At 43.9% G+C, this 27,204-nt stretch overlaps 1 protein-coding gene across 1 annotated transcript in view; it reads left to right on the top strand.

Moving 5' to 3' along the window:
* Positions 1-27,204, top strand: part of LOC138580083 (methanethiol oxidase-like) — a 364,838-nt gene that overhangs the window by 24,392 nt on the left and 313,242 nt on the right. The gene's annotated exons all lie outside the window — the stretch shown is intronic.

Genomic DNA, 27,204 nt, shown 5'->3' with positions numbered 1-27,204 from the left:
AGCCGATGTGGATTTCAAAGCTGCCTTTGATTGTGTTGATCATGCCATGCTGTTAAAAAACATTGGTTGCCCAACTTGGCTGGTCTATGCAATTCAGTTACTTCACACAAACTCCCAAGTTAGAGTACGCTTGGATAACCACGGGAGAATGTCAAGATTGATTGGCACCAGCAGGGGAGACAAGCAAGGGTGCGTGCTGGCTCCCTTGATATTTAATCTCTACCTGACTGATCTACGTTCCCACCTGCTGGGCAAGTGAAATTGCCTGCCAAAGGTTGGCTCAGAACACATTTCTAGCATGCAATATGCTGACGACCTTGTGATATTCGACCGCACACAAAGAGGCATGAGAAACATGCAAAATGAACTGAATGAGTATGCTATTGAAAATGGCCCAGTAATTAATATCACTAAAACCAAATGTATGCTCGTGGCAGGGAAAACTGTAAATAAGGTATCCATGAAAATGTGAATGGGCACGCTTAATTATGTGCAGAGCTATGTCTATGTTGGTCTTGAGATGAGTAATAAGAATGGCTATACTGGTATAATTAAGACCAAGACATGAAAGGCGGCCAACTGATTTTGTTCCTGAGTAAGTTCATTTTACAAGCAGTGGTTTAGCAGCCTGATGCTATTCTATGGTCTGGAGGCCTTGGCTATTTTTAAACATTGTTCCAGGAGTCCCGGGCTCAAAAGGCAGCCGCAGCAGCAGGACCATCATGCCTTACAATGGAGAGCCACAACCATGGCTTCCCCCCTCCCCCCATCAAGGGGAAGATTTGTGCTATGGAGGGAGTTGTTTCCAGCCACCTGCAAGAAAAATTAAGTACGAAAAATACAAGTACCAGAATCCTTACAGTCAATTAACTTGCCACACCTGAAAAGGAAATGAAGACACACCTGAAAAAGGGAAGACACACAGCCTCCCTGAAGAATGATGGAGTCATGAAAACGTGTATTTGGAGGAGAAGCTAATGCAGGAAAACTTGACTGCCAACAGAGCGCCTGCCTTGCCACCAATTTTTAGGCCTTGGCTATTAAACATTTTGCCTGGCTGGACTGTTTGGAGGGTTGCTTTTGGGGCACAGCTTTAAACTTGGCATCTTCAGTGTCCATGGAATATTTGAGACTGAATCTTGGGTTTGTCTAATTGAGTAACAAACTACGGAAAAAAAGAGGAGCGTTATACATAAAGTCCAAAACAAACCCGCAATGCCCTCTGGGGAACAACCATGTATACAAAGGGGGGCTCAAGGGTTGAAACACTTAACTTGGACTTCTTCCTGGATATTAATTTTGAGGTGGTAAAGGCCTCCCTTTTCCATAAGGCAGATCTGCATTGCGCCAAGAACTATTGCCACTTGCAACATTGCATAATTGTGGGGCGGAATCCAGGGTCACGCATAGGTACATGAAGTCCCAAAAGAACCTAATGCTCTGTCCTAATCCCGCCGTTCGTTACTTTATGTTGAGCCTTAGGGCTAACCAGGTCCCCCTGTTGACAATCAGAGGCACGCAATGGGGAATCCCGAGTGACTCAAGGGACTGTCGATTGTGTCAATCCACCGGATGTCTAGAAACAGCGCAACACATTATGACTGAGTGTTGTGCCCTTGGGTCTGTTTACATGTGCTTGATGGGGATGGAGTTCAAAACTACGAAGCAATTAAATCTGAGGACTTCTGGATGTATTGTCTCAACTCAGAATCCATTGAAATGCACTTGGCACTTTACTGGGTTTGGAAACGAGTGGAAAAAGGTTTGAAGGCAAAATAAATCCCGAATTAAGTACCAATATGGACAAGCTGCTACTCTTAAACATTGGGCATCGGTATTTAAAAGATGATGATCTTAGAGTTTTTATATGGGTTTTTAGATCATAGTGGCAAATAGTATGGACGTGTGTGTGTGTGTGTGTGTGTGTATATATATATATATATAATGAAATTATGTGAGTATGTATTGTGTATTTATGAATTACTAATTGTGTACTAACGTTGTGAAAGGGTTATGTGATTTTATATATATATATTTTTTTTTTCTTTTTTTTACTGGTCAAATAAAGATAAATAAATTAATACATTCTCAGTCTGGCTATGAAGCGCAGAGTCTGATCTGCTGACTATACCCATGGACTCGTACAGGATTCCATTTGATTGGACTTCATTTACAGAACGACCACAAAACAATTGACACTTCCAGTCATGTGATGGGACAGTAAATGGGGGCTAATCTCACTCATAATGTTGCTGAATGGAACATTATGTTTTGCTTACAAATAATCACACCAGCATGACGCATTGTTACTAGATACCTGAAATTAATTTCTCAAATCATCAAGTTATTAACATTAGTAATTTTTCGAATTATTCCAATTCTTGGAAACGTGGCATTAAATTGATTGATTAAATAGATGACAATTTCACAGGAAATATGCACTCGGGCTCATGCTTCAACGTTTTACATTTCCAGAATGATTCCTTTTATATGTAGGGTCAATGTTATATCACATGTGCTGTTTAAACCAAGGTAAATATACATGATAGGACATGCCCTTATTTCAACTTGGTTCCTTGGGCTTCAGCACCTTGGCTCATTTAAACAAAAAGGGGTTCAGTGAATGGTTGCTTTGAAATGATGAGGTAGCAGGTGTCTTTGCTTCTCACTGCATTAGGCCTCCCTTCTGGCCAGTTTTACAAGGTGTCTGCTAAGGGTCACCTTCTCATTTGAAGCTGGCAATAAAAGGAGAATGGGCTATCACCAGCGGACACGTTTAGATGGTAATCTCCACCCACACTGTAAATCTCCCATTTCTGACAGTGAGATCTTGTTTTTCTTCAGGGTTCCTTTTTAAAATAGCTAGCAAAGGTGGGGGCCATATTGCTCTGGTTTGAAGCGCTGGTCAACTTGAAGCCGTCACAATATAGGGCTGTTGAAAAGAACAATGTTGTTGAAACCAAACAAAAGTATTACTTTTCCATTCATTTATTAAAGTCCACAATATTGTTATTAGCGTTGTACAGCATTTGTGGGAGAAATGAATACACTGTTACATTAGGGAAAACCAATACATTGATGATTCACTTTGGCTTCATTGTTCAGGTACAGCAGGGAAACTTCATTGTAAATTGATTTGATGAGCACATTGCATGTTCCCTGGTTAACAGAATTCTAGTTTTGACACATCGGGGACCTTGGTATTTTTCGGATGTACAATGCCGGGGTGATGCACATTTTTTTTCAGAAATGCATTAGGTCTAATTCGTAAATCGTTGTGATTTTCGAATTGAGTTAAGCTTTGTGAATCGGGCCCATTGTGTTTTTACAGAATTCATCATAACCGGCAGTTTTCTTTTTAAGTTCTCAAAACTCACGTTTTGGGTTCTGAGGAGAGTTCCCAGAGAATGCGCGGAAACCCCAAACAGTTTATGGGTGCCATTTCTGAATGGAGCAGGCGAGCACTTTCAGCCGCCATTTTCACCCTTATCATGGTAGCTGGTGAGGGACGCAATGAATCGATACATTTTTCTAGTGCTTCTCTCAATAGTGAGACAATCGCCACGTCTTACTCTTCTCACCATAATCTGTGCTGTGCTTAAACGCTAGCACCGTTTTTCGCCCTAAATTTACTTTAGCGAAACAGGTTGAATTCCATCACTATGTGAAGCTGGGATTTGAACTTGCACGGCAGTTTCTGTACTTATTTCCCATTTCTTGTGTTGAGAGCAAGGCGCAATTATCTGCGAATGGCTGACTTCCCTGAACTAGAATAATATACTGTTCTGTAGACCTGACTTGGAAGGTGCACATTACATGTTAACCGTGACAACATTACAATCAGCTGAGTACCAGAATACTAATTACGTGAGCCTAAAAGTTGTACTACTGTTCACCCAACACGAAGCCCTATGGATTATTTATAATGTGCAAAAGAACATTTGAAATTGCATAAAAAACTGCCTTCAATCGAGCTATTTATTCAGCTCTACCAATTAACACTTTATGCTCTTAATTGGGTTGGCTGCCAGTTTTTGGAACCCTCGTTTGGAGGAACTGAACTCTAAAGTTCACCACACTGATGTCATATATACTTTTTTATAACTCGTCCTTTCTGGGGCTGAGTTTATTTATTTTTATTTATTTCTTTTTTTATTTCTAGTGGCAAAAAAGGTTACTCACATAACTATGTGTTCAACTTTGGAGAGAGGAAAGGCTGAGTCTGCTTAGCTGGAATTCGTTATTTGTGATTGGACATATGAATATGGATCTCAGCAACAAGTGCTTATCATACTGAGCTATCTCTTGAACCATAGTGCCCTCTCCAGTTAATTAATATGCATTTCAACTTTGGTATGTGGACGTGATCAACATATTCCTCGCAGATGATGAATGCGCTACATGACTAGTCGCCGCACTAGTCGCCCTGTAGCGTGGGAGCCAAGAATTGTCAGTGTAAAGGTAAATGCAGAGAGCACACAAGGAAAGGGGAAGAAGTGGTGAACTAAGTCCTCCAAGAATCATCCCTGCTTGGCCACGTGGTGAATAGATTCATTGATAGGTAAGCTGTCTCATCAGGGAGAAAAGGAGCCATCCACCCAGTACAATAGCCCACTATTCCACGTATTGAAGTGTTGGTCTGATGGCCTATGGGAGAATGTGAAGCTGCAAATTCCTAAGGTCAAGTGCATATACCCAGTTTTAAGAGCGTGGTGAGGCCATCCAACTGCACAATACAGGGTATCCTATTAGATTGGGAGAAAGCAAGATATATTCAATCACAGTGCCTGTTAGGGCTGGTAATAAACCTAGCGGTAAGCCAAAGGTAATGTGCATTAAAAAGACATTAGTACCCGGTGAGGGAGAATCAGAATAAAAGAACCATTCTGATTGGCCCTCGCCGAGGCATTACCCGGCCAGGAATCCCTTGGATTCTACACCTTTGTCTCCGGCGGGGGCGTGGCAGCTCCTCAGCCAATGAGGAGGCTTGAAGCGAGGCCATCCTCGCTCCGAGCCTCCACACGACTGGAGGCTTCCATCGTCCCCCGCAGGGGACCCTGGTACTATTTTTTTTAAAAAAAATATATATATATTTTTTTTTTTCCCTTCTGCCATCCCAACCCCACTTACGTTCTTCTCTTTTTTTTTCAGGAGCGGACGCGCTGGGAACATTTCTGTTCCCAGCGCGTCCGCTCCCGATGACCGCCATGGAAAGGGCAAACGGACTCGGGACAGAAAAAATGCTTTTGGTGCCCCGGTCATGCAGATTTTGCAGGCTGGGGTACTAATAGCAATATGCCCTTGACAGCTGGGGCATTACCGAGTCAGGTAATGCCCCGGGGCCTTCGTTAAGGCCCTCGCGGATAACTATGGGCCCTGGGGTATTACCTGACTCGGTAATGCCCCCACCGCTTGGGGCATATTGCTTAAATATTGTTTGGCTGTATAAAATGTATAGCTGACGAGGGAGGATATTGGAATCTGGGTTGAACAGGGTGTAAAAGGACACTAGAGACCATACTTCGGTCCCTAGGGCCAAACCTAGCACCAAGCATATCCGTGTATAGGAGAATTCTGTCTACACCCATAAAGTGTAAACCTTATAGATCTGGCTAGAAAACCTTAGACCAAGGATTGAGAGAAGGAAACGTCCATCCTTACTAATCCAGGCAATTTATTAAGCTGTGTGGAACATGGCACCTGGGCGGCACATCAGCATGGATGCGCAGTGATGATAACCACATACAGGAATGAGTACAGTGCATACACACGGCCATGAAGGGAAACCTAGAAATACACAAAATAAAGTGCATGATGGGTGTTGCTAAAAGCATTCAAAAGTTACCGCGGGTGTACAGAAATAAAGAGTTCTGCATATAGTGCCTAGAAGGCTGGCTCGTGGAGTGAACCATTTGGTAAATGGATAGGACATTCAAAACAAAACGTACGTTGAGGCTACCAACGTTTCGACAGTATAATGGGTATAAATGGTTTCATAGACATGACATTTTGTAATTTGACAGACACAGAAATTTAAGTGTGACCCACGGTAGTGGAAGTGGATGTAGGTAAATGAGAGATGGTAATATAGTTACGGACATCTAATTGGGCCATGAGAGAGAGAGAGAGAGAGGACTTTAAAAAGTCTGTTAAAATTTTGCATTTTTACAGCACACTTTCTGTGAAAAATTGGGTAAAATGCCACACAGTTAATCTTGGAAGGTAACTCATGAAAAAATCTCATAAGAGTACACATGAGCATTTTCATGATGCCTTTTTCATATTGTACCCAATCTTGTCCATATTGGCTGCACCAATGTAGGCCGATATCACCACGTAGGAACACTCTGCATGTTGGCTTTCCCCAGAATACCAGTAAAAATGCAATGCCCACTGTAAGATGACACATGTACATACTTGATGTACCTATGTATCCTCCCACGCTATCAAGGCTGTCCTGCATGCACACACGCATTCATACACATTTGCACGCACATCTATAAACGACTTCACACTTTCATTCAACATGTACACCCATACACTACAACATATACAGTGCGCTCTAGCTCGTATGTGTATGTTCAAAGTCACACAACCCCTTGCATGCACATATTATTTTCCATTACCTGCATGAGGCCTGAACTTCAGCTCGCTCTGGACCTCCGTTGCCACATACTGCTGCCAGGATGGCCTTTCAGCTCCCACACCTGTCACAGACAGGAACAAGGAAGTGCAGGGCGGTGTCAAACGGACACCTCTCCCTGGCATGCGCGGGAAAACGCCACCGTTTTGCTGCTCAAGGCCAGATCAATGCATGGCGAGTTGCAGGAACACAGCACGCACACGTTTGGGCCTGCTGTACCAAAGCCTGAATGCCCAATGGGCCATGCAATGCTAGGGAAGCAAAGCAGACCTGGCCTTGCGTGGCCCATGCGGGCCTGCACCAGCTCGGGTGGGTACCACAATTCTCTACAGTAGCCAGCTCTAGAGCACATCCTCAGCTACTTTCTGCAGATGAGGGAGCGCAGAGTGTTTTCACTGAGCTGACTTGCTTCGATCCTCCGTAATGGGGGTGAAGGGTTTGGCACCCTTTGCAATTTGTTGGTAAGCCATCCCTGGCAGTCTCTTGCTCTCACTCTGTCACTACCTCCCACTTGGTTGTCTGTCTTTAACTACATGACAACTGTTTCTGGTGCTGCATGGCTCTGTTGCTATAGCGTCACTGCCGCCATTTTTCTTTTTGCTGCCTTCTCTCGTTAAGAAGGCGTTATGTGTATTTCTGGCTCCCCGTTTTTGGGCACAACCGACACTGAAATAAGGATTTGTGAAGCGAGGGCTGAATGTAGTTTGTGGGTGTCCTGATTTTTTGCAACAGTATGACCAGGCGTCATATGACCCAAGCCATACCCCATCAAAAAATATATTGACTGTCAACCAACTAAACCGGACGTAACGTTTTGAGGAGCCCGGAAGAATGAGGCTGTCAGAGCCCTGATGCGATTCGAACCTGAGACCCCTGGATTAGACAGACCTCGGCAGTGAGTGCACTAACTCACTACGACAATTCACCAGCAAACAAAATGGCTGCGCATATAGTTGCAGAAAAAGATAACCTGATTTCCATAGCCAATTACAGCGTGAATACATAGAAACTACTAGAAAGGCACCAAAGCAGCTCTGAGTAGTTTTATTTTGCAAAAAGGGAATTCCGCCAACGTGTCACTTGCTTTCTCCCAAGGGACCTGGTACACGTTGCTTGCAGAGGACATAATATTAACGTAAAGGACAACCTGTTGGTGTGCAGGGTTGTCCCTAAACTTGAAATGATGGCCCCAGTTGAGCTTTTCATGGAACTGCATTAGACTACAGGTTTTGGATGGTCACAGAAGGTAATTGGCTTTTTAAAATGTATTATTTAAAGAAAATAAACCTGTTTTACAGCGCCTGGAAGGCTTCTCGGTGTATAGCTCTGATCTCAAGCACATGAAGAGAGTTTTAGCGCCAACTTATTTTATAGTGAAAGGTCTGGCAACGGTCCAGCTGCTGGCCCAGCGATACTGCCATTTCCTTGTGGTGCAGCCCAAGTAAAATAAAAGTTGGGTGGAGAGATTTGCAAGAAAACCCACAGTGATACTTTTTAGTCTAAAGCACCCATAACCATTTCAAAGCTGCAGTCGGCCACACACATTTACAAAGGCACACATTATCGCTGGCTGCGGTAACTGCTTTTATTGTCTTGTGCAACCGTTGCTCAGGATCCAAGTTCGGAGATCAAAAAAGTCTGCGGGGCAAGAAAAGATTAAGCGAAACCAGTGCTCCAATTTGTATAAACAAGGAAAAAAAACAATGTAATCTCTGGGAAGTCATGTTCCACTTGTGCAAGAGTTGTTGCTACTCGCAGGCCCTGCAGGCGGCATTTGCAGCAGGTTGTGCAGTTTGTGTCTCGTGCTGCTTGGAGACTCTGACGGCGGCGGGGGTGGGAGGGGATTTGTGCATGTTCCAAAGAGGCTGATTCTGAAGGCGCTGAAACCTTTCTGTGAGGTTTCCAGGAGCTTTCTCAGAAGAATAAATAGCTTTCTCGCCCATCAATTTCTAACACTGCCCCCTTCTGGCAGTGGCGTGGCTAGGTGTGGCCTGGGGGGAGCAGTGGGGGGGGAGTTAGTGCCCCCTCTCTGAAACCCTGCGCCTCCCCCTTCTGCCCCCCCTACCTAAGGGGAGCAGTAACTGTGTTCTCTGTTCGAGGTGTTATTTGTGTCACTCACTGAGACAAATGTCTGCATATCACACAGCAATACTCCCTTTGTCTCAAAGCAAGCAGTGATTGAGCAACTAGCAGCCCCTCCCATCCGAATGTAGCCATGATGAAAACTGCTAATGGTTGGCCATTAGTCACTGAATTGTTTCGTGCCTGAATTCTGATGGGAGGGGGGTACAATGGGGTGTGGGTAGTTGGTGTGCACAAAAGCCTGTCTGCAGGAGTGCTTGTGATATCACACATTGGCTTTCTTAGGTGCCCTCCCACCTTTGTCTTTGTGCCCCTCCTAAATTTGATTCCTGGCTACACCACTGCCTTCTGGTACCTGGTACATGTATGTGCTTCATAAATGTTGGCATTTAATATGGGTAGTTCTCGCCCCTAGTCTTGGACGGAAAATGTCAAGTGCTTGTATGTTGCACGAGACCAAAAGCATCCTGTATATTCTACTCCCTTATTGGTGACAAATGTCACGTGCATTGATGTCATGCAAGTCGGTCTCGTCTCCACAGCACTATCCCGAAAAAGAAAGTGAAATATTCGACTTCTCCCTGAACTACTGGAACAACCCCCTGCTCTGCCTGCAAGACTGATCAAAACTCCAACCATGAATTCCTTTTTAATGATTTAAGTCCAAACTTACAAAACAAACACCCGCCAATATTTCATGGACACTCCCGTCCCCTGCACACCTTTAATTACTGAAATTATTTCCAGTCAGTTTTTAGAATGATTTTCAAATATTCTGAATATTTTGACTAATACCTTCAATGATGAGACACATTTTAAGATACTTTCTGAATTACCTTGTCTGGTAATTTATTCAAGGTGTCTTGTGTTTCAGACATCTGTATTTTTAAATAATATAACGTATACAATTTCCTCACCTTTTTGTAAATTCTTTTAAGTAACTCATAACATTGTTTTATGTAACATTATATTCAGTATTCTGTGTTCATTGATTCAACACTGTTCACAAACATGAAACCATAATAAAACATAAAAAGGACATAGCTCTACGCGTTTTGAGAGGATTCGCTCTTCTTCAGGAGTGCAGGTTATTTCCTGTCTTCAATATTCAAGTTTTGTACTTATTTCTACAATTAAAATACAGAAGTTCATGTTAGTATGGATTCTCTTTGATGTTTTCTTCAATTATCAAAACTGGTGTGAATTAATGGATCCCTCACCTCTATATTTCTCTTGATAGGATCACCGGTACCGAGTGGTTGTATCACGATTAATCTGTGGAATACACATGAATAACATGTTAATTCCACAGTATATTGCATAACGTATTAAATGCGTTCAATGATTCAAGAAGTCCATGAATGCAGACCGACTATTTTACCTGCCACTAGTTGAGTCACTGGTATGTGGAATATCTTCCTTTGTTAACGGACATCTACTGGGTATCAGTGTTCCACTAATCTGGATGTAGTTATCTAAAATGTAATTAGAACCGTTCCTTAGTTTATTCATCAATAAATTGAATGCTAAATAGTATTAGGCTCTAGAATTCTAGTACTCACCGACATTCCATAATGTGGCGCTGGTGGTGGCATGTTGTATGGCTCAGTTCTCAATTATTTCTGGTTAATATGGTCACCCCAGCCTGTTGATGGAATATACGCATTACAGATTGTAATTGTGTAGCGTTTTCTGCAATCTACCATTACTATAATTGCCAACATTCTACAATGTATTGTTAATATTGTGGAGCCTTGTACTCACCCACTGTGATTTCCCAATTAATTATAATTCCTTGTTTTTCCCAGAAGTTCGTGATTCCCAGATTCTCCGGTCACTGTCATGTATTAGTTGACTGTATGTTAGTTGCACGTGCGTGCATAGGACCAAACGCCCTGTGATACGTTAACATTATATCCACAATTACAATTCGAGCTACAGGCTAACGACTATTGGAATACATTATAGTTACTCGCATTCTCTTACCCGATCGCCTTGCAAAATCCGTTTAGAAATCGTTACCTGCTCTCAACCCTGTAACCGCGGTAATCCCCTGTATGCATCGGTTGCTAAGCAACATATTGTGTTTCCTACGTTCAGTGCGCATGACGTTCCCAGATACGCTGCATTATGTTTGATGAGATTTGTAGTTAAGTTTTACTTCACTCGCCGATTAGACATTTTCTATATTGCCTAACTATAATCGTTCCGGTAATGAATCGATCTCAAAATTAGATGTCAATGTTTTAAGATCGGTATCTGGTGTACATCCAAAATTTTGTTTAGAGTTGCACTGATCTCATTGTATTATGCGCTAGAGTATATGCAAATTCTTACGTAGGTTGTGTCACAAATTGCGATGGCGTTCTAATTAAATATTGGTGTTTAAACTCAAATTTGAAGTAATTATAATGAACTGTAGTTACATAATCTAGTCCATTCATTCACAAAAGCATTTAGATGTGATGCATCTTTCATTTTTCTTTTCTCCAAGTTCGAGTGGAAAATACATCATTCACTTAAGTGACTGGAAATTATTTTTCAGTAATTAAAGGTGTGCAGGGGACGGGAGTGTCCACTTTGTTTGTTTTGTACATATGCCACTGACCCTCGATACCAGAGTCAGCTATTTATTCCCTGCACCCTCAACATTATTTAATTCCTATAGAGCTTTTTATTAGCTCTGAGTCTTTGAACATAAATAAGGCTGAAGACTAAGTTTGGTGTGCTTAACCACTTTTCAATTGTGTTAAGTCCAACCTTACCATTACCTCCTCGAAAGTCAGTTTCAGCTGAAATGCCAGTGATTTGGACTTGGTCCAGAGCACTCGCCTTCATCCCACTTCACTCTCACTTCCCCTGCTGAGCGGACGCCATTCCCCCGCTCGCCAATCCAGAGAGCCTATCGATCACTTAGCACCCGAAATGATCCAAGAGCTTTCTGTCCTGTGCTCCCTCCTCTTTTTCCTCTTCACTCTCTTGGCTTGCATTTGCCTAGCTTACCAAAAGTTGGTAGCAGTCACATCCATCTTGAAAAAGCATACTGCTGGCCCCAACAATCCCCCTTTCTACACACCGAACTCTTCTGCTCCACCACACCAAAATGGTTGAGTTCTATTTAAACACACTTGAGGGAAACATTGCTTTGCAACCACTGCAATATGGATTTTGCAGCAGAAACTCCACAGACATTGATGTCAGTCATGTCTTTACCTTTCTTGCCGCTCCCATCTCCCCTGTATTCTCATTGGACTGGATCTCTGCCGAGGTTTGCACTGTGGTTCATCCACCCCTCCTCCTAACTCTCATCCACAGGCTTTAACTGGCCTGATTTACGGCCCCTTATCTCTCGACCTGCTCTTTCTACATCTCCTAGAACTTAACTCCTCCTACCCTAACCCGTCTTGTGCCCACTCGTACTTACCCGATACACTTCCGAGTGCAAAGTCATCCTATCATTGGACTTCTCCGGCCACCACTTTGCTGATGAAAACCAGATCATCCTTGCGCCCCGCCATTCTCTTCTGACACCTGGGAGCACATTGCCAGCTGCTTCTAAACCACCCTTTGGTGGACGGCACCATGCTGCCTCATGCTTTAGGATTGAAGCCCTTTCCACCCCCCACTCCCTCCACCCTCCTCTCATGTTGCTCTGGGCTTTCACACCACATCACCAACCAAGGACATGTAGCCTTTGAGGTCCTTTAATGGCAACCTTTCTAAATCCCTCCATCACTGCTGTGTTTGTTGCATCAGGATCTTTTTGCGCTAGCCAGGACCAAACCAAGCCCAGCTGATTAAGGGCACAAGCCAGTTTAAGGCTGTAAACCAACACACGCAATTCACATGATGATGCTTAGCACATGGGATACCTAGTTCTCCAATCTTGGTTGGCGTAACATTTTAGGCCAAAAAGTAAGTTATGAATAAATATCTCCACAAAGACCTGTCCCAATTGTGTATGGTGCCGATGGTGGGGCTTTGTTGTCTCTCCCCTTTCTAGTGCCTGATTTTCTTCACATAAGGTGCTAACTAACTTGTGTAAATTGTATTAATCGCAGCGCCTCGATGCCCCCGGGCTGTGTGAGCGCTTTAAAAAAATGCAAATTAAATAAATCAATTAAAATGCTGCCCCGTGCACAACGTGTACCGTATTTGTTTTTTTACTGTCACCAATTGTCCTCTTAATGCCCGAGACACCGACGCCAAGTATGATCACTGACATTTTGTAAAGGTAACCCGATCAGGGACTTCGTCCTCTCTATTAATGCGTCATTTCTGGTAGAGACGCCTGACCAACCAAATAAATACAGATACTGCTCGTTATCCCCAGATAAAGTATAATGTATATAATGCAGGTTGCGCACCACTGTTTAAGTTAACCACCACGGCCAACTCTGCCATCCAGGCGTCGGTGTAGCTTCTGCTCTGGCTTCTGCCTCCACAGCAGCTATGGCCTCCCTGGTGTGCGTTGGCATGCATACCTTTTCCAGCTTGGCTGCTCTCCCGCTTTCAAGGGTGGGTGTGCCTGTGTTTCTTTTGTTTTTTGTTTTGTTTTTAAACTCGTCAAACAATTGCTATTTCATATGGAACATCAAAATGGTCTCATGCTTGGTGAGGAGAAATCTCTGCTGCCGTGAACTGCATGTCCCCTGCGAGGGGTGCAACTAGAGAGGACTTCAGGCGGCGGCTAATGCTTCAAATGGTGTGGGAGAGTCTTTTTCTGGGGGAGGAACATGTACTTGTAAGGCGCTCCCTTATTCCTCCGGCCCGCCCCCACCACCCCGCCCAGAAATGATTGTGGGAATTGGTGTCGAATTAGCATCCAGTTGTGCAATTTGGGCGTTGGGCCAGCGACATTACTCCAAAACCTCAGTAACATAGCAAAACCGGGTTTCACTCATTTCTCTTTTAGGGCAGTACAGACCAAGCAACTTGGTGATTGCCAGAAATGGCGGGAGAGGGCAATTAATGTTGGGCCTGCCGCAGTCAGTCTGATATACGAGAATCCCTGGTGCACAAGCAGTTTTGGGTCCTGGGACACAGACCCCTTTGGGGCCCCACTAAACCGAACCAAAGTAATTAAGGAATCCTGAATATCTGGGCCCACTCCCGCCATCCCCCCAGCTCATTGCGATCACAACCCATAACTTGATATGTTGCTTCACAGCAATCAAATAAGCATGGGTACTAACTTTTAGTCCCATTACCCTCTTCGTTCTTGCTGAAATCCGAATGATAAACAAGAAGCATTTCAAGGCCAACATTAGCAGTCCACAACAAGGGCACGTGCGTTCTAGCATTGGTACAGGGTACTTCATCAATAGCAGCCACGAGGACGGTCTGCAGGCACAGATTGTATGAACAAGGTGCCCATAATTTAGAATAGACAGATAGCTCAGATTAGCTGCCTCAAAGAATGCAAAAGTGCACAAGCATTGATACAGGCACACAATTGGAAGCAAGGAGAAAGCTACACATAACCATTGCATAGATAGTGGATGACGATTAGAAGCTACCAGGAAGGTTTTCGTGTCAAAAAAGACTGAGATTAGAAGAGGGATGTGGTGTTGCAATTAGAGAGCAAAGAAACAAGTGGTTGACGTGCGCAATATATCAATTTTCACTATTAGTAAGCAACCCTCTAGTCCGTGAAACCATGAGAGGGTCTTTTTTGAAGATCCCACGGTGAGAACGATGTCACTCTGAAGGGTGACAATTGTGAAAGGTTTAGGGTCTGCTAATGTTGACAGGTTAAGGAACACGAGATTAAAACAGATGAGGATTACGCATTTGTTAAGAGGTGATGCTGGGATTTGAACCTGCTCTGCAATTTCTGCACTTGACCACTTTCTCTCCCTATTCTTACCATGAACTAAAAGAATCATCATTAAAATAAGTGTATTTGGATACAATCCGTTAAACATTGTACACAATAAAATAGCAGCCGTATGTCAGCATTAAAACAATTAATATGGTAAAATAATTACATCATATGATTTAAAGTTCTACAGTGACAACATTCCCATTCATGTGATCAACTGGAGCAGCCTGCCCAAAACAAGGTTTCCAAGCACTCCAATCCCCCCTTAAGTAGTTTAAAAATGCCCAGGCTCTTCCTGCAGTAAAAAGGTTAATGCCGCCCGACAATGGGTACATTTCTCTCTTTTCAATATTGGAAGAATCGTTTGCCTTCTCAGTTCCGTATACTGCGGGCAAAGCAGAACAAAATGCACACGATTTTCAGTTGCTCAATTGCAGCAAGGGCATTCTGCGTCCTGCACATAGTCCGGCCAATTCATTGGATTGGCTCTCCGCAACAAAAGGTCAAAACGAGCTCCAGTAGCAGCCTGGCAATCTATTGGATTGTTAGTGTGCGTCAAGTACAATTGCATGAAATTTACTTTAGTCACAATTAAGATATGAAGCCAAAGAGAGCCCCATTGTTTCCCGCCTCTCCTTGCTTAGAGAACAAACATTCCTTTTGTGGGTATTCCTCTCCCTCTGGCTCAGCAAATTACTTTGTTGATATAGGCTCGGGACATTAAGCTGAATCACACAAAGATAAATAAACTTCAGCCAAGGTAACGTTCGCCCAACATCACTACACCTCAAAACCTGTATCATGTCTTGTGTTACAGCTGCTCTGGGGTTTGACCAAATACTCAACCGGTGTAATAAAGGAGCCTGATGCCATTCGTCTGCCAAATGTTTTGCTCCAAGCTCGGCATGCACTGCAATAACTTCTTTTAAAACTGGTTTTCTATAGGTTGTAATGGGACATTCTGGTTGCTGCCCTTGTTTGTGCATTGTAAAGTTTCATTATCAACTCAAGTTGTTCCCCTGTCACAGCTGCATAAGTGATATACCACCCACCCCTGAGAGCCTGGCTCATTTTATTTCTTTGTTTACATCTGCTACCCCCCCTCCAATTGTCTGCAAACCGAATTCCTAAGTAGTCGAACTCTTTTACAGGTGGAATTACAGAGCCATTACTGTACATCTTGATCATTTCTATTTTCTTTTTCCGCCAGTCACCACAGACCATGACATCAGACTTAAGTGTGTTTATTTTCAAGTCTAATGTTGTCATGAAATCTGTGTATGCGCGAATTAATCTTTGAAGGGTGTTCGGTGTACGAGCAATGATCATTGTATTGTCAGCATAAGCTAACGGAGGGAAAGGTTTGTTGCTGACACAGGGTTAATCGGCATTTGTATCTCAAAGGGCCCTGTACAGACCATTTATCTATACATATTTTTTGGTATTGTATTTAGCCAAACTATTAGCTTTTTACAAAGATAAAAACATACAATTAAAACAAAAGGCCATTACATGGCAATTACAACACAAGTCACAATATTCCATATAAAAAAATATAGAAGAGAACAAAAGCAGAAAAAGAAATAAACAAGGACAAGAGCCCCGAAGATGCAAGAGATGTACTTTAAACACACATCCGCTAAAGCAGAGAAGCACATTTCAGGAGGTTTAATACCCCCATGGTTAATTTGTTGTTATGACCAGAGGAGGGCCGTTCCCAGGAAGCAGAAGTCAGAAACCATTCTTCGCCACAAACAAAAGGAGAGAGGAATTTAACTCTTGCTTCTTTAAGTGCTGAACAATCAGTTACAATATGCCTTAGAGTTTGAACCTTCCCTACACCACTTTGGACACAGCCCATCCTCCGTGCCTGAATTATCTCTTGCAGCCTGCACCTCGCCGGTCTGAATGGCATTGAGGCGGAACCTCAGGAAGTTAGATCTTTCCCTGGGATCAGGGAATTTGATCATATAGTCCGGAAGAGAACCCTTGGATTTATCAAGGAACGAGAATGGCGTGGCCAGTTTCAATTCTAGGACCTTATCAATTGTTTTAATTCAGTCTCGGCCCAAAAGTGCTCTATTAAAACTCTCTGAGTTTCCCACCAAATCCTCGGGTGTTTTATCCAGCTGACTCAGACAGTTCATAGCAATCTCCTTTATTCCATCAATTCAATAGACTTTCCCTGGCTAATATGGACTGCCACATCTTCATTCAACAAGCCTCTCTTGGGTGCAGTGATAGCGCAAAAGAGTGACAATATCCTCTGCTCCATCATTGCCACCAAGGATGACCGGCCTAGTTCGTATCTTCAACTGGAAATTGGGAGACACTGAGGACAGAGAATTAGGGCTTTGCCCAGGTCCAACAGATAACAATTAAATAGGCAGGGAGCCAAGATGCTTCCCTGCCTAACTCCTCTACTGGTAAAAATCAGACCAGAAAGATTACCATTGGCATCCAATCTCACCTGTATCTTTGTGGCAATGTGAAGATGCCTAATAATAGCCAAAAGCCCTGGTGACATGCCCCATGCATCCAATTTAGCCCACAGCCTGTTTCTGTTAATTGTGTCAAAGGACAGGGACAGGTTGATCCAAATTCCAGAGGACAGGCCTGTCCCTGGAGCAAGTGTTACCTATCAGAGTGTGGACTAACACCCCAGTTAGCAAGGTAAACTGACCTCTTCTAATCCCTGTTTGTTGTTTATTGAGGATTCCACATCCCTCCGCCCAAGCTTCCAGTTCCACCAGGATCAAAGAAGCAAAGATCAGCGTCAAGAAGGGCCATCGGGCTGCAGTTCACTGCTAGCGCCCGGTCGCCCCCTTCAAAAATCAGAATGATAATCGCTGAGCTCCACGAGGGGCGTCTCTTCATACTTTGTTTTCGAAGAGGTTGTACAATATGAGTGACCAGATCAATGTGCTAGATTTCAAGATTGAATTTATGCAGGCCATTAGGCCCGGGCGCTCTCGAGGATGAAGCCCTCACTATCAAGTCTTCAATACGTTCCCTCGAAGGACCAATTCCACCTGGACCTTACTAGGCTCAACATACTTTCCTCTGGAAGAGAGCCATATAGTTTCTCAAAATGAGAACACCACGCCTCCTCCGAAACCGTGTTACCCGAGAGAATCAACTGAGATTTCTTGCCTTGATTCACAATGTCCCAAAAATTCCTCGAGTTATTTTAGACAGGGCACTTAGCATAGACTCCCTATTTCCACTGCAATATTTTAGTGCTTGAATTTCTCTTCCAGGTTCTTTTTTTCTGATGAGTTATTTAATCAAAATCATGCTGATGACACACACTGGCCTTTATGGACATCAATTTGTGAGCATCCAACCCCCAAATAAGGTCGGTATAGCCAAACTGGGTACAGGCCCTAAATAAATCAGCTGAGTCAGTTTGATCTAGGAAACGAATTAGGATGAGATTTAAGGACTCTCCACCTCTCCTGGAATTTAACCGCCCTATTTCCATTCTGATTCACTTCCAGGGGTATCCTGTACCTTTCCCGGGCTAAACTAGTTCCCAGATTAAGGGTACTTGTCAGTATATTATGATCACTTTGCCATGTCTCAATTTTAAATTCATCACAACAATCCCACAAAAATGTTGACAGATAACTCACTGAGCTATTACGACCATTAGACCACGTTTTCCCTCAGCGATTCCTCTCCCTCAATACTTCCATTCACTATATAAAAACTACAGCCAGACAGAAATTCACCTATTTCTCACCATTCAACGAGTCCTTATTTATATTGGCATTCATCCGAATGGGGAGGTAGCACGAGTTCAAGTCCCTCCTCCCATCCCCCACTCCCTCCCAGTATTATTTCAGTGGGCTGGTCCTCCTTCGAAAGCAGAGAGGAAAGATCAGAAAAGAAGTCAGCAAAGGTTGCAACTGCGGGTTTCCTGTAGACATCAATCACAATTACACAAAGCATCTGCTTGATCAACCCAATAGGAGCGCAAGCAGTACAGATGGCCAGGTTTTTTACCTAAATTTCCTGTACACTCAATGCCAATGGCTATCAGCAGACCGACAGACGGAGGGCCCCCATTCCGAAGGATTGCTTTCTGTTATACAATGGCAAAGACATCAAGATTAATGGAATTCAGCAGCCAGGTCTCCTGAAACCATACCAGGTCAAAGGCTCCAAAAATATACTGTAGCAAAGCAGAATTTCTAAAGCTACCGGAACCCTGCGTATTCCAACTCAAGATCTTAGGTAGATTCTTAACTAAAGCCGCTCCTCAGTTACCCAAAATCTGTGAATCAATTCGGCCATAAAAGTTGATAGAGTGGTCAAAATGTTATCCTTCTTGGAAACAAGCAAACCACCCTTGCTGCCCCCTTTCCCCGTCTGCACCAGATTTGTTGCTACAATATTGGACTTAATATTTAGAGGTAAAGACTTTGAAACCACAAGGCCGTGTTTCTCCAGATCAGCTGCCGCTGTCCAAAGTTCTTCAACCCCCCGTTACCTCAAGTGGGATTTCAAGCCCAGTTCCACCAAGTCCATTCTAGAATCAAATGGGAAGCACACATAATCAAGACCATACATAGAGAGCAGACAAAGTGATGAAATTGTTCTGGTAATAGCCAAGATGGAGCTCCTATTCAGAGCCTGCCCATGCTGTTTGAATCCTTTAGATTCCAACCACATTTTAGGAATGCCAAAGGGAAGAGATGCCGTTTCATTGGCTACCAAGACCTGCCCATCACCCACAGAGGGCCCTTCTTCAGTTGTTGATGATATAGCAATCTCATTTGTTGAATCAATACTACTGCTGAAACCCGTAGCCAAAGAGACTTCTGATTGCTGCATAGGTTCCACAAATGGGATAGACCCAGGAATTAAGGAACCCCTGGTTAGCTTCCTACCCCTGCAAAAGATTGGTGCCAGTTTGATGGACCTTTCCAGAATCTGAGGAATTGACATATTCACAATTGGGACAGAAGCAGGAAGATCGTCTGTCTGTGCAGTCCACACATCACATCACTCTGAGAGTCGGCCATGTTGACTCCCTGATTAAGTTCTGGACCCTTCCTCAAGTCCAGCTTCCCACTTCTTTTTTTACTTCAGTGAAGGTGTTTGCCGGGAGTAATTCATTACTCCATTTTCCTTATTTGCTTTACGATAAGATTGTATTTTTGTTGAATCTCGTCTAAAACAGCTTCCTCATAAGGGGTTACAGACTGAGCTAAGAGTAGATTCTCTTTAGGAGCGCTCAATAACTTAGATCCCAATTCACCTGGATCTATTTCAGGGGGGATCGGAGCGAGCCTGATAAACTCCATTGAATCCGAAGGAATGGCGGAGAGGGCAGCAGGCTATTGGCTTCTAATTGATTAGGCCAAACAATCGATCTGTTTTCTGATTTGAGTCCATCATTTGCTGGTTCAAAGACTGTACCAATTCCTGGAGAGCAGTAAGAGAAGAGGACTGCGCCATTGCCCTGCTTTTGATTGCAGCAAGATTCTCCACTACTACCAAATTCACCACTGACTTTAAACCACCCATCGAAGATTCGCAGTCCCCCACTTCCTTAGTAAGTTCCATAAGGGTACTTGCTTGTATGTGTACTTCTCCTTTTAAAAGCTCAAACACTTTCACCAAAGAGGTTAACACAAAATTAAGAGCCACTAAAACCAGCTGAGAAGGAAAAGTGTCATCCGACTGTACAAAGGAATCGGCCATGATTTCAGGAGAAGTGGCCACCACGGGATCCTTCTTGATTTTAGACACCCCGAGGTCTCGCCCAGACAACCAGACTCGGGGAAGGGGCTTTACTTAAGTCCAGAGAGACAATTCCCCGGGCCCTCCTTCCCTCCTGATGAGTAGGTGAAGATTCCACAGACTTGCTTACTGTTGAAGTAATTAAAGCCGGGCTCTCCAAAACTTCATTGTGAAAATGCAGAGGAGGCCATGTTTGGAAGGACACTTCTTCTGATAGTAGCCGAGATTTTCCAGGGGGCAAACAATCGTCAATTCTCCTTTTGATAGATGAAGAGGATAAAGTATAATCCAAGGAATTCTCAAAATGAGAAATCCCTCCATGTTTCATCAGACAGTGGGGAGGAAGGAGGGCGATGAACTGGCAACGGGCAATTGGAGAATTCCCGGAACAGGCAGCAGAACATCAGTCCTCAAAGCTGCGTCGGGTGCGTCATAATCAACTTCTATAGCCTGCCTATCATCCCTATAAACAGCACTTCTCAAGTTATACAGGTTCGCTACTAAATAAACCCAATCCTGAAGTAAATAAGCACCTTCCAAAGAATACTATCTGAGAAAGAAGAGCTTATAGATATACTCAATTTTCTCCCAGAAGGTACTTATTTAGCTGAGAAACTCACATGAAAAGCAAGCAGAAGTGGTTTATTAATTAATTCAACTTGGGAGCCACGCAGAAAAACTTAAAATACAAAGGCACTACTTTTTGCCGATAAGCGCCTCCAAAGAGATGAGATTAAACACGGGCGCCGGGGGTTACCAGGCAACAAGGTTCAAAGGCAACCAGTGCCAGCAGTCACCCCAGTGCCATGACTTTAGTTGGGAATAAACACTCTTCCTCGCCTGGCAACCTCACCCAAAACGTATGAATTGAAACCAACAGAACGCGTGACAGGGAGAGAAGGAAAAAGAAGCACTTGCTGCTGGAAACAAGCCTCCTTGACTGAGCACCAGCCGAGCGCCACTGCGTTACTCCGCTTGACAATCCATGCTCCACATAAAAATCTGACCCCCCCCTGGCCCTCCCGCCCTCAGCCCCCACAATGTGGTGAGACCTGCCAGCAAATTGCCTGGACTAAACCTGATTCCTAGGTTACTCTCGTTTACTTTCCGGGGTTAATGACTCCGGTAAATATCTCTGCACCACACCGCCAGACCACGATCAAAGAAAAGCAAAGAAATAACCTTGCAGCGTGAAGACACGCGTGCATGTTCAAAGATCAAGTCGCACCTCAGAGTCAAGAGCATAGGGAGGCTGCTTCCGACCATTTAAATATGAAGTGAACAGGACTGGTGCCTGGACTCAATCTGTTAAACTCCTGCATTAACTTCAAAATAGCCAGTACACTGACCCTGTTCCCCAAAACCGACACCAGATCTTGGACCTTCATGTATCAACTGCAAGACCCTCAATATCACTACTGGGCAACCCATGGACCCAAGGACCGCCCAGAGCTTATCTCTATTTACCTTGTTAAAGGCAGTGCTCAGGTCCACGAAGGCCAGGGGATCGGTTCACCCTTCAGAAAGACAGACTGTGCCCCCATCAGATATAGTTAAATTCCTGATCGCAGGTTCCCACGCCAGGTCTTAAACCACATTGGACGTCTAAAAGCATTTAGTGCAGAGAAATCCAATCTTCAATGCGATCCAGTACAATACGTCCAAACATTCTAAATGGGTCTGTAGGCCAAAGGGCTCCTATGATCACCCTTCTTAAAAATAGGGTATATAATAGAATCTTTCAAGACTGCAGGAATTCCTCTGATTGCAAAAATGCATTAAAACAAACAGTCAACAGAGGTGACCATAGTTCTACTGCCACCTTGTAGAGGTGTGCAGGGACTGCATCTGGGCCCGGAGCACAATTACGTGCTTGTGAATCAATCGCAGCCTCCACTTCCTTTAAGGAAAACTAAACCATTGGACCACACACTTCAGAGGTAATCTTATCAACCCTACCCCATACAAAAAGGAGAAATTATCCACCCATGCCCTAGCCTACACATGGGTCCTTCAGATTTTGCTTGTTTCTACGAGGTGGACCTCTTGTGACAAACTCCCCAAACCTTTTAGAACCATTTGAGGAGACAGTTAAGAGTTGATCTTTCCATGTTTAATTTTTTTCCCCTTGGTTTTTAGACCCATTTCGTATCCCGCCAAAGCCCTAATAATCGCCCCCCTGCAGCTATCCGGTGCCTTCAGTACCTTTAGATTCCTCTTTGATATTCTACATTCTTCGTTAAACCAACTTTTCTCCCCGCCTTTTACCTGTTTAAAATCATACTGCAAAGTATTGGTTAGAGAACCCATCAATTGCTCTTTCAACAATTCAACCACCAACCCTGGGGATTCAGTGTCATCAAAAATGGGAAGAATCAAATGCAGATTGGTATACCCAATTTACTGATAAAAAATCTAAGGGTCCCACTTGGCCCACTTCATTCTTCTTTTACAATGTGGGTTGATCTCGCGCAAGTCCAAGTGAGGAAAGGCAGGTGGGATCGGCTGGGTACATTCCTACTGTAGGCTTCTCCTGAGCGAGAGATGATCCTGCACAGTACCTTGATCACCTAAAATTCATTTATCAAGTGCCAGTGGTACACATGCATAAAGAAATAAATCAATTGTGGAAGACCCCTGAGTATTTCGAAAAGACACTGACCCTGGTATATCCGGTGCAACTCGTCCTTTCAAGGACTGCAATCCTCATTTCAGCAACCACATCCCAACTTGTAAGCCCTTGGGGCAGACCCGAGTACCCACCATACTTGCACGAGAAATGCCATAAGGGGCATCCTCACAATCGTCATACAAGTCTCTTCCCATTACTAGGACTGTCTGGCGGTCTAATTGTTCAAGTAGCGTACCTTCCACCAGATCTTTCAGAAACCCGAGCCTGTTGGATTGAAATATATGTGGGGTGTTATAAAAATTCACAATCGGCAAGTCATCACCTGAATCGGAGGTCATTCTAATATACTGTATACAGTTTGTAAAGGTATCTATCACGGTGGTGCAATAAGTCATGGATGAATTAATCAATATCTCTAGACCCCCGTAACAATGCCCTCATTTATTTTTACTTGCTGACAATGAAAATTACATGAACCCATCCATCAACAGCTCTTCAGTAGCCCATGTTTCCTGTAGTAGGATGATATCTTGTTGTTTCAAATATGCCAATATGTCGGGTCCCTAAGTCTGGAACTAGCCCCCCCTCATTATTCCAACTAAGAATGGCGACAAAATATACTATCATAGGACCAATCTGTTGTAATTCAGAATAATGTACCACTGGGCCTATGCCACTTCCTGTTCGATGGTGGTCTCTGGAGGGGCAATCTCTAGTCAATCTAATTCCTCAATAATGGATAGAGCTTTAAACTGATTAGATGCCGTAACTGGTCCCCTCCCACTCGCGTGTTCCTGTGCCTTGGCAGTGCCCTGCTTCTTATTACAAAAATTATCCCACCTCTTGCCCCATTCCCTGATACTGTTAAGCGTCCTTACTCTTTCCACACCTTTATGGGGGAACTGGAGTAACCACCTCCCTGTTGACATAGATAAAAGGAGGCAAGTGGGGCAGATTGGCTGTCATAGTTCTGATTAAACCCCCAGCTACATCTAGGTTTCAGTGTATTGACCAAATAAGTTAGAGTAGCAGGGGTGGACAGCGTCACAATCACACAATCCCTCTTCACCATTGTTTCTGTCTGGCCAACCCATGATACTCTTCTGCCCATTAAAATGGAACCAGGGTTCATTTTGGGGCCGGCAAAGTGGGTGTTTACCCAGTGACTTGCTTTGTTAATTAGTGAGATGGATGTCTCTTCTGATTTATCCACCAATGGCGGAAGATCAATAACTGTCTGATTGCCCTGTCTTCCCTATGTTTTGAGTAATGGGCTGATCCGGCCTTCTACATGGGCCCAGATCCGCTGTAATGCAGGAGGCCTTTACAATGGGTTTATGGGCTGGCTGCCCACTGTCCCGTGTCTGTAGGTGTATGGTCTCTTATGGTATAGCCTGTATAATAGGACTGGGACCTAGAGCTAGTTTTAACTCTTCTTGTAGCTCTAATAAGTACCTTTTTACCCCCCAAACAATGTCATCCAAAATTACAAAATAGGTATCATACACTTTTTTTTTTTTAATTGAATATATACCATCTCTTAAGGGGACTTAATTTCCTATCGAGGAATTCCTCCAATAGCTTTACAACACTGGATACTGAAATAGAGCTAATATCCGCATGTGTACTGTGAGACTCAATACTGTCTTATTCCACCTCTATACTTCCCGTCTCCCGCTGACCAGTGGGTATAATTGGGGGATCAGATAAAGCTGTCACGGGCTCCAGCTCGCTAACACCCGCTGGCTGTCCCTTTATATACCAACTTCAGCTGATCACTATTTCTCAATGGGGAAACTATTTGGGGAGCTAAAGCCACATCCAAGAAGAGACTAGCCAGCCCAGCCCAGCCCAGCCCCGCTGTTAGAAACTGCTTCTATTGCCCTCTCTGGATCCTCCATCTTGCCAGCCATCTGCTCTACCTGAGCATTGAATGTTGCTTGTGACTCTGTAGCAACAGTTGTCAGTCCCTGACTCTGCTGGACATTTTGGGCATTATTGCTCTTTTTTTTTAACTTTCCTTTGAGCCAGCTGCCCATCTTTCGTCGTACGCTTGGCCATACTCTCCATAGAAGGGGCAGTAAGTGCAATAAAATGTTTAAAATCCCAATTAACTAATGTAGATCAAAGCCGAAATCAAATAATTAAAATAGATTTCAGAATCTAGAGGACGTCAGAGCTGCTAATAAGATGACGTAATAGATACAATTGCACATTCAAAATATGTGAGCTCAGTTGAATGAACACATTCCTACGACTAATAATACTCTAAACTCCACTCTAATTCTATAATAAGTCAAGAACGTCGTTAAAATCACTACATTTCTTAGCCGATTAAATGCAATGGGGACTATAAAAGCAAATAAAACCATGATTGGAATCAAAAGATCGCAAACGTGTATTAAGGGAGCGCATTGGGCCCGTCCGGTTGGGTCAAGGGGCTGCCTTCGTCCGCCCCCTCAGCCGCTCCAACCTGCAGCTCTTGCAGCCCCTCAATTCCAACGTGACCAGCGCAACCTCTGCTACCTTCCACTCTGGGGGGAACATAACGTCCCCTTTCAACTGCGTCTCTCGTGCAGCTTTTGTATGTTAAAGTTTTAAATATGCTCAAAACACAGGCTTGTTATATTCATAGACGTGCAGAAAACCCTTTTTGAATTGTACAAAAAAGCAAATCTCTTTTGTTTGTCAAATGAGCAGACCTTAACATATGCTTGTCAGTGGCTTCCTAGATCGGGTCCACTTTGTGCCGTCAAGAACCTCTTCCACTGGAATGGCCTAATTAAAAAGAAAGGTCAGGTAGTGAGCTAAATAATGCCACTACTATGTGTGAAGGCAAACCTTTTCACAGAAGACAGCACAGTAGTGTCAATGACACAGGATGGTTTGTCCACGATCACTGTATTGTCTGCTTACAAAGCCCGGATACGAGAATGAACGCTTTTGTTCCAAGTTTTCTATTTGATAACCTCATGAACTCATCACACTAACACTTTATGCTCATTGGTGGAGGCTGCCTAGGTTTTACAACTGCCTGTCTGTTGGCAGAAGGAAGTGAAGTCTGAGAAACAGCAGAATCAGCTAAGAAGCAGCTAAGGTACCCATGGACCAAAGGGAAGCTTATAGTACAAAATGTGTGGTGCAGAGCCAAAGCAAAACGACCTCCAGGTCAAAAACTGAAGTAGAGAGCAGAGGTGGTGGCTCGGTGGAAATAACTCATCCAATGCATTGCTGAAATGAGTAGCCATCGACTGCATGCCCGGAGGAAAAGAAGGCATGAGAAACAAAGCCTGCTAACACTTCCCCAGTGAGGAGGGGTGCATGCTGTTAATGTGGAGAAACAGTGAGGGTGAATCCTGAGGAGGGTCCCATGGCAGTGGCTAGGAAATGTCGTGGCATCGTTCTGCAGGGATGAGGTGAACATGGGAGCAGGGAAACGAGTGTGTATCCAAAAACGACCCCGAAGAAACTGAATAAGCAGCAAGTCCATTTTAGAGGGGATAACTGGAGCATTGACCAGAGCATCCATCAAGAGTCAGTCTACGGAGGGCGATCAATGTCCCAATAATGGAGTACCATACCCCCATGGGATGGAAAGTCCCTGGTCCCCATACCTGTAGGGAAGAGGCCGTCTGAAGAATTCCTTGCATGGAGGAATATTATATTCTGGATATTGAATTTCATGTTCCAAATCCCTCCTGGAGGAGAAGCCGGGTGGAAGAACAACTTGTGTCTGACATTGCTTAGAGCTAATTAATCTATATTCCAAATATTTATGAACGTGGTTGTGTGTTGATTCAATCAAGGGGGTGAACATTGGAAGTTTGTATTCCCAGGAAGTCTGTATTCCCAGTGCACATGAGGAGGCAGCGTATAGAATTCCTCAAGCAGAGCATGTATTTATTATGGGACCAGAAGTCTGAGTTCCTAAAACCCTTTGAGAAAGATTGAACCTTTCCACAGTACAATGTGGAAAGTAGCGTTCACAGTCTCAGAATTCTGCGAAAGACCAAGCACATCAGGGCTGTATGCTGTGGATTGGAGTCGAGGTACCCGGAGCCCTTTGGACTATAGAGCCAATTTACAATGACTGGGACCTGAAGTCCAGGTTCCCAAACAAACCTAAGCAAGATCTGAACTGTGGCCACTGACCAGGCTAAATTTCAAGATCCAGAGCACCTGACAAAACTGAAACCCATCGTTCTGGCAGAAAGGGTTGTTTCAATACAAGCTCCAACACTGACAAACCACGGGCTCACAAGTCAATGTAGA

Source organism: Ambystoma mexicanum, chromosome 1p, assembly GCF_040938575.1.
Source record: "Ambystoma mexicanum isolate Mex_15411 chromosome 1p, UKY_AmexF1_1, whole genome shotgun sequence".
Classification (NCBI taxonomy): domain Eukaryota; kingdom Metazoa; phylum Chordata; class Amphibia; order Caudata; family Ambystomatidae; genus Ambystoma; species Ambystoma mexicanum.
Note: the sequence above shows the minus strand (reverse complement) of the source record. Positions and strands in the feature narration are given on the sequence as shown.